Genomic DNA, 8,134 nt, shown 5'->3' with positions numbered 1-8,134 from the left:
TCTCATAAGCCATCCCTGAAGGGGCCTCTGATGGTAGGAGGGAGCGGGGTCCTCCTGGAGTGAGAGGCAGGCAGAGAGCAGGGCCCCACCAGCCCCTGCCCAGCATCTGGTGGTACGGAGGGCGCAGCCCCATCTCAACCTCGAGCGGGTGTGGCGGCCGCTCTGGGCCCCCAGGATGGCAGCCGGGATGGGGACCACCAGCTCTCCTACCTTGAACGCTCCCGGTGGGACACCGATCGGGACCTAGGCCGGCTCTGCCCCGATGCCCACGGTACCGCCTGACCCTGAGCCCGGCAGGCCCAGCCCTGGCCCGTCCCGGAGCCGGAGTCCAGGGTGGGACGTGTGCTGAGGAAACGTTCCCGCTGCGGGCAGGAGCCCCTGGAAGGGGCTCTTCTGGGGAGGCGAACGGTTGTTTATTGATTCAAGGAAAACTGTTGGAACTAATTTCCCCAAACTCAGATACAGCACTTGGCTACCTCCACGCACAATAAAGAGGCGTCAGCCAGGCTGGCCCCATCCATCTTCCTCTTTGCAGTCGGAGCTGATGGGCACCTCCAAACCTCAGTGTCCAGGCCTGCCAACGCGGAGAATGAGCTGATGGTCCATGCCCCGTGCACAGCGCTGGCTGCACAGTCTGTAGGACTCAGTGCAAAATGAAAGTGCAGGACCCCCTTGTACAAAAGTCATGAGGATTGGGACGCCTGGGTGGCTCCGCGGTTGGCGTCTGCCTTCACTCCCGGGATCGAGCCCGCCTCGGGGTCCCCGCGGGGAGCCTGCTTCTCCTCTGCCTGGGTCTCTCTCTGTGTCTCTCATGGATAAAGAAATAAAATCTTAAAAAAACAAAACCAAAAGTGGCACATGCTGTCGCAGCCCTGCGGGGCCAGAGCCGACTCACCCACCGCGGGGCCACCTCCCTGGCTGTGGGGGGGACTCACCAGGTAGAAGGGACCACAGCTGCCCAGGGCCACCGCCTCGAAAGCGTTGGAGAATCGAGCGACTGCCGCATGCATCCTGCCTGGTGCGCAGGCTCTGCTCCGGGACCCACCCACTTCCTCACCTCTAGGCAGGTGGGACTGGCATCTCAGGGCACAGATGACACCAGGGACGTGGCCCTGGGGCCGTGCAAGGCTCCAGGACTGGGACTTGAACACGGGGTTTGCGCTCCCACGGCCGCTTCCTCTCTTGGAGCCTGGGCCCGGCCAGAGGCGGCCCAGCCCCGCAGAGCTGGGGCAGACCCCAAGGGCAGGGGGCCACCAGCCTGGGGGGGCTGGGGGTGAGAGGATGTGGTGCATTTGAAAGCTGACACACTTCATTTGCAGATGCCTCCGCAGATGCTCCAGGTGCAGGAGGTGGCTGCCGCGCCCGTCACCGAGAGCCCCCGGGTGAATGATCGACACTGAAGCAGGAGGAGAAGCAGGTCACGCATGGGGACTCTGCCTGCTGTGCAGGGGCCCTGAGATGCCGGCACCCACCCCCACCCCCCCGCACCGAACTGCTCTATACACCTGTCAGACAACTTTTTCCTTGTGCTCCCGAGCCACGAGAGACCGGGCCGGCCATGGAGCAAAGCCCAGCCCGGACGTGGCTGCTGCTGTGGACCCGGCACCTCTGCTTACGCCTCGTGACAGCGTGCGTTTCTAACACAATACCCAACAGACAGTATTCCGTGTTTACTTCTCAAGCAGCAAGGGTCCCACGCGGGCCTGGTCCTCTGTGCCCAGGACGCCAGTCCTCAGCCCTCCTCCCTGAGGCTGCAGCATGTCAGGACCCAATTCACCACCTCTGTCCCCAGATCGGCAGACTTGGGGGGTCTGTGCTGGGTCTTCAGTGTCCAGAGCAAGAAAACCCTGTCCTCACTGGGGTCGGGCCCCCACCACAGGGTGGCACATTGTGGGACAGGAAGTCCAGAACTGCTGCTGCTAGGCTGGGTGGCCCAGTGGAGGTCAGGCCACAACCTCGCTGACCTCAGTTTCTGCATCTGCCAAGCAGGGACAGCTGCCTCCCTGTGGGATTGCTAAGAGGCTGCTCTGGAGGCAGAAGGGGAAGTGGAAACCCGGGTGGTCAGTGGCCCACAGAGGAAGGAGGCAGAGAACAAGAGGCCAGTTGAGAAATGGGAGAACAAACCCCGGCAGTCAGAGGTAAGGGGTCTTCCCTGTAGGAGGCGGGGGTGGGGGGGCAGGTGGGAGAGGGCCCCTGCTGGAGAAGTGGCTTCCCAAGGTCAGTAGAGGGCACCACCATCCATGAACAGGTATGTCAGAGACCCCCGGACCCTTGGCACCGTGCTCTCCCAAGTCCCATGCCCAACCTATCCCAGGGCCAGTGTGTCACCCACTTCCCTCCGTGGCCAGCTCTCCCTCCTAGCCCCAATCCATCCCCCTGTCCGAGGCCCACAGGCCCTTCCCATGTAGCCACCACACCTCACTCTAAGTGGGCTGCTCCTTTCTCAGCCCCTTCTGGGGTTCTTATTGCTTGTGGGGTGGAGACAAGCCCCTGCCCCTGGCCAGAGTCTATTTGTGGACTGGCCCGGCCTCCTCCCTGGCCTCCTCCCTTACTGTTTCCCTCCCAAGCCTTTTCTCTCCTGAGTCATCATCACACTCCCACCTGCCCCAGGGCCTTACATATGCTGAGTCCTCACTCCATTCTTCTTCCTCCTGCTCTTCACATGGTTTTCTATCTCATTCTTCAGATACTTTGTCTCCCTGATGACGAAGCAGTCCTAAAGTGTGTTAGTGCACATGTACACGACAGGCATGCTCTGTTAGGGCGTTTCCCACAGCTGTACATTTTTTATTTGGGGGGGAGGTCCTCTTTGATTTAATTTAATATCTGCCTCCCTTTCCCACTAGGAGGTGATCTTCATCAGGACAGGAGCCCCTGTACCCCAAGGCCCCATGCCGAACACAGGAGGCCGTGCTGAATGCTGAACGTCGGGCCCATGGGGTCTTGCCTAAGTCCTCAGATTCTATAGCTTTGACCATCTCAGAGGAGTGGCTGACACGTGCTCTGAAATGGCGTGTGCAGGAAGTCAGGCCCCCTCTGCTCCGAATACACCTCTGGGAGTCCAGAGAAGATGTGAGAATTCCTGGTTCGTGTCAGAAACAGAAACAGGAGCAGAGAGCTGCTGTGGGAGGCCTTCCCTGTCGGGGTTCCCGAGGGCACACATTCGGGCTGCAGCTGGGGTCACACACTTACCACAGGAACCTGTGCACACATTTGTGAAGGTGTGAATCACAACCACTGAGTTATGCCTGGTTTCCCCCTGAAGTAGGGTCTGAACTGTAACCTAAAGCTCAGATATCAAACCCATAGTGTGATGGGCCAAGCCTGCCCTCAGGACCTCCGACCCCTTTCAGCCCAGTGAGTAGGGAGGAGGCTCCATCTGGAGAGCAGGGGAACTCAGGCACACGTGGATGATGTTGGAGCTTTGTCTTCAAGCAGGAAAGACAGGCTCTGGGGAGACCCAGGGGAGCATTTGGAAAGGGAGTTCAGGCAAAGGCGTGGAGGCGTAGGGGACAGACATGGCATGTTCAGGGCATCTAATCGGTGGCCTGGGAATGAAGTGCTGGGAGAAGGGTCTTAGCCGTGCAGTAGCAGCACAGAATGAGCCACCAAAGGATCTAAAACAAGCCCTGCTCTAGGAACTGTGACTTGGCAGCTGAGGGGAATGCTCCTAGAGGGTACAGGGGTGGCCGTGGCCATGCTCCAGAGGGACAGGGGAAGCCTGGGTGAAGGAGGGCAGCAGGGACAGAAGGGCAGGACAGAGCCCAGCACCCCACTGCCATCGGCTGCAGGGGTGACAGAGACCAGCATCCGTTCAGGACCAAGCTAACCTAATAGCAGAGCCTAAAGTGGTCACAAGCGGCTTCTGGTTTCATGTACTGGCCTCACTCGGTAGGTAGCAGCAGGCGGGTCGGGGTGAGGGGTGACTAATAAACACATACTGATAAATAGACTTACAAGCTGTGATAAGTGTAGGGAAAGAACCGAATATACGGGCCCTTGAGAGGAAGAGATTGGGTAGGGGGAGGATTATGAGTCAGAAAAGGGCTCTCTAAGCAGGTGGCTTTTAAGCCAAATCCTGAGAGACAGTAGGAGTTGGTAGGTAGAGTGAGGGAAAGCCTTCCAGCAAGACCCTGAGCAGGTGAACCACATGTGCTTGGAGGGGACACTGAATGGTAGCTGCAGGACAGCGTCTGAGGGGCAGCAAGAGGGAAAGCTGAAGGGGCAGCAAGGCCATAATGGCCTTGAAGAGGCCTGGGGTGGCCTGAGGAGGCCTACTGTGGTCCTGATGAGGTCCTGGTGAGGCCCGGTGTGGCCTAGTGAGGTCCTGGTGAGATCTGATAAGGTCCTGGTGAGGCCTAGTGAGGTCTTGGTGAGGTACTGGTGAGGCCTAGTGAGGTCCTGGTGAGATCTGATAAGGTCTTGGTGAGGCCTGGTGAGGTCTTGGTGAGGTCCTGGTGAGGCCTAGTGAGGTCTTGGTGAGGTCCTGGTGAGATCTGATGAGGTCCTGGTGAAGCCTGGCAAGGTTCTGATGAGGCCTCATGAGGTCCTGGCGAGGCCTGGTGAAGCCTAGTAAGGTCTTGTTGAAGCTTGGTAAAGCCTGATGAGATCCTGTTGAGGCCTGGAAGGCTTGGTTAGGCCTCATGAGGTCCTGGTGGAGTCCTGGGAAGACCTGGTGAGGTCCTGGTGAGGCCTCACTAGGCCCTGATGAGGTCTTTTTGAGGCCTGGTAAAGCCTGGTGAGATCCTGTTGAGGCCTGGTAAGGCCTGCTAAGGCCTAGTGAGGTCCTGGTGAGGTCCCGATGAGGCCTAGTAAAGTCCTGATAGGTCCTGGTAAGGTCCTAGGAGATCCTGGTTAGGTTCTACGGTGAGTCCTGGTGAGGCCTCACTGAGTCGGTCCCTCAGAGTAGGAGGCTAGGTCTGCGGCCTCTGTTGTCCTTGAGTCCTGCCCAGGGCCTGACACAGAGCAGGTGCGCGGTGATAACCATCCACGCATGGGAATAAATGATCTCTTGGCTCCAGCATGGTGGGCCCTGACAACCCCCCTTGAGGGCTGGCATGGTGGACTTTGGGAGGTCTGGGCCCAGCCTAAACTCCTAGGGGCCATGCCCTGCTCAGTCTGGCCCCCCTGAAGGACGAGGACCCCTGGTAGGCAGCACAGGCCCTTTTTCTTTGCTAATTACTACCTGACATTTTAATGTTCATGTTTAATTACACTCTCCACCACTTGGTGCAAAAAAAAATAAAAATACACGAAGCCTTGGAGACCTATAAACCAAATAAGAGAACTTTTGTAAAGCCCTTTGAAGTCCCTACTGGAGCCTGAAACTCTTTGAATGTGCCAATTGTGTGGTGGGGATTTTGAAATGAGGACAGGTTCTGGGATCTGGGGCAGAGTCACACTAAAGCACACACGTACGCACACACACAGGGGTTGGAGACGCCCGTAAACCCACCGTCAACACCCCCTCCCTCGGCCCCCTGAGCTCGGGAGGCTCTGCTTCTTTCCAGAAACAGCACCAGTTATCCAAAAGAGTGTCCCTTAGGAGTTGAGGGGCTCAAGTTCACAGTCGAGGTCTCCCATCCCTCATGTGTGAACCGGGCAAGTGACAAGGTCTCTGTTACCTTGTCAAACGGGCAGGGGTGATGTCTGTGAAGGAGGCCTTTCGTCCAGGTGAGTGACACGCTCTCCTCCACCCTGGGTTTGGTAAGGTGACCCGTCAGTGTACAACAAATTTCAAGTTCAGCTGATAACCATCTAATCTTTGAAAAGATTTGCCACCAGAATGAATTCGCCTTTCAGAGCAGGGTCCTCCCTCGGACAAGGTTGTGCCTTGAGCTTCCAGAATATAACCTGGCCAGCCACGAGGTTGCTCCCCAGCATCAAGGGCGGCTTTGGGGCGGTCAGGCCAAGAAGCCTGCTCTGAGCTGCCTTCACACAACTGTTTTTCTGGGTGATGGTTTTGCCGGCAGGATGCTCTGAAACCTCCCAGCAAGGTCCTTTTGAGGTTGGCCCTCTGCTCAGAGGAGCCAGGCTCACTGATGACCACTTCACATTCTCTTCCAGTCACTCTGGCAGCAGGGCAGGGTGAGCCATCGTGGCAGAGTGCAGTTTCCAAGGATCACACTGGCAGCACCGTTGGGATCTAGTGAAGGCTCAGGCTGACCTCCTGATGAGAGCAGCCCAAGGAGCCTGGGAAAGCCAGCCAAGCATCTGGAAACGACTTTTCCTTCCTGACTGCCCAAAGTAGAGGGGAGCTGAAAACACGCTCGGCCACCCTCTTCCTACGTCCTTCTGGGTACATTGTCTCAGCCACAAGAGCAAGGACACAGAATGATGCTCGTGAACAGCGTGGCCACCCACCATCAAAGCAGTGACTCCAGACTGGGAGGACAGAGGACCCCTTCTACTCCAGATGGCAGACAGACACCCAGGAGGGAGCATCAGCTGGTGTCTCAGCCTCCTCTGCACGACCTCAAGTGGTATAGTTGAGGCAGGCAGATGGACCTAGGGCCAACTCTCTGCCGCACCATTTTTTGTTGGATAATTCTGGTCAAGTGAACTTTGTCAAGTTTTAACTGTAAGGAGGGGGGCAAAGCACCCATTCTGCACAGTTGTTGGGACAGTTAAATGAGATAATGTGTGTTAAGGGCTTGACATGCTGTAGGTGAGAAAGGCATACAGTTACCCTCTTCTTATGCACTTCCTTTGTTATAAACCCAGAGACTCGGATTCCAAAATCTTTATGGTGGATATTTACTCTTTGGATATCATAGCCGTCCTGGAGCTCCCAGAATATACATGAACATTCCTTCCTATCTATGCTATGTATTGGGGAGGCAAAGGTCACATTGTTGCCTGGAAGGAGGCCTGGGCTAAGAAGAGAAATGCACCCAGCCAAGGGGAATGGCACGAGCAGACACTGTGTACAGTTGGAGGTCGGAAGAGTAAATGGATGACAGTGGAGAGGAAGTAGGAGAAGGAGCCAGGGGTGGACCATGGTCAGTGCTCAAGGTCGCCCTAAAGGTATCAGCGCGTGTCTGTAGCTGCCAGAGAGCATGAAGGATGGGACCGTAAGCTGGACAGAGACAATGGGTCCATTTCTTTCTCTCTCAACTTTTTCAGTCTGCTCTTAATTCTTGAAATGTTGGTTGATGAACTAATCAAGATGGACAGTAAAAGACTGTATGCTAGACTTTTCTGTTCCGTTCCTACAGCTCTTTCTGATGAAAAACACTGGGCAACTCACAGTGTCTGGCACATAGGTTGTGTCGATGAGTATCTGTTAAAATGAACAAAATGTACTTTTAATAAGAGTTGAACTCAAGTCAAGCCCTTTGGGACAACTTCGGAACATGAATGAAAATATCATTCTAGATGTTTAATGAAAAATATTTACTCTCAAAGAACCTTAGGTGAGCTGCACATTAGTCACATTTCGTTCAGTAACTGGGGGCTATTTGTCTGGCTCCTGATCACAGGCCAGACCGTGGGGCTAGTCCACGATGACCCTGTAGTGCTTCCCCTCCTCCCCCAGCCTGGACATCCTCTCCACGAGAGGATACTTTCCTGTTTGTACAGCAGCTGGAAGCTCACACGTGAAACCTTTCTCTGCACTGCAAGCAGCCCAAGCATCTGACTGCCATTCTCCACTCACAGCTGGGAGCGAGTGTGAGCAATCAGCAGAGAGCTGGAGGTTTGCTAACAGGGGGCTATCTCGGCGCTCGGTTGCAATTAAATCCAGTGGGTTAAAAGCTTCTGAATGCATTACCCTCTTCAAAACAGGGCACTTTTAAAGAGTGCTTCCACAGTGAACAATATTCATCACCAGTGTTATATATGGCTGCCATTCACCCTCAAATAATGCTTTCTTTGCTTGGAAGGAAAATCAACTTTCCCATCATCATAATTGAATCCAAACATCTGTCACCCACAAAGGCATGGTTTCAGAGGTCAGCTAATGGATATCTGGCTTACACAGCACCCAGAACCACACTCATTCGCAGCAAATTTACACCCACACCCACGCCCACATGCACACACCCCAAATGCGTCGCTCCAGAAAATACGTTCCGTTGTCATTTCTTTGAATAAAATTAAGACATGAGTGAAGAAAGCTGGAGCTGGAGCAGTG

At 55.4% G+C, this 8,134-nt stretch overlaps 1 long non-coding RNA gene across 2 annotated transcripts; it reads right to left on the bottom strand.

Moving 5' to 3' along the window:
- Positions 1 to 339: 339 nt before the first annotated feature.
- LOC111095522 lies at positions 340 to 5,050 on the bottom strand. Of its 2 annotated transcripts, XR_005357605.1 has the most exons (5): positions 4,279 to 5,050; positions 2,619 to 2,699; positions 1,675 to 2,027; positions 936 to 1,396; positions 340 to 830 (listed from the first exon to the last, which is right to left on the bottom strand). It is a non-coding gene; the product is annotated as an uncharacterized LOC111095522 (long non-coding RNA). The 2 variants fall into 2 exon arrangements; XR_005357604.1 differs by lacking the exon at positions 1,675 to 2,027.
- Between the last annotated feature and the right edge of the window lie 3,084 nt (positions 5,051 to 8,134).

This window comes from Canis lupus, chromosome 4 (assembly GCF_011100685.1).
Source record: "Canis lupus familiaris isolate Mischka breed German Shepherd chromosome 4, alternate assembly UU_Cfam_GSD_1.0, whole genome shotgun sequence".
Classification (NCBI taxonomy): Eukaryota; Metazoa; Chordata; class Mammalia; order Carnivora; family Canidae; genus Canis; species Canis lupus.
This window is presented reverse-complemented; position numbering and strand designations above follow the sequence as displayed.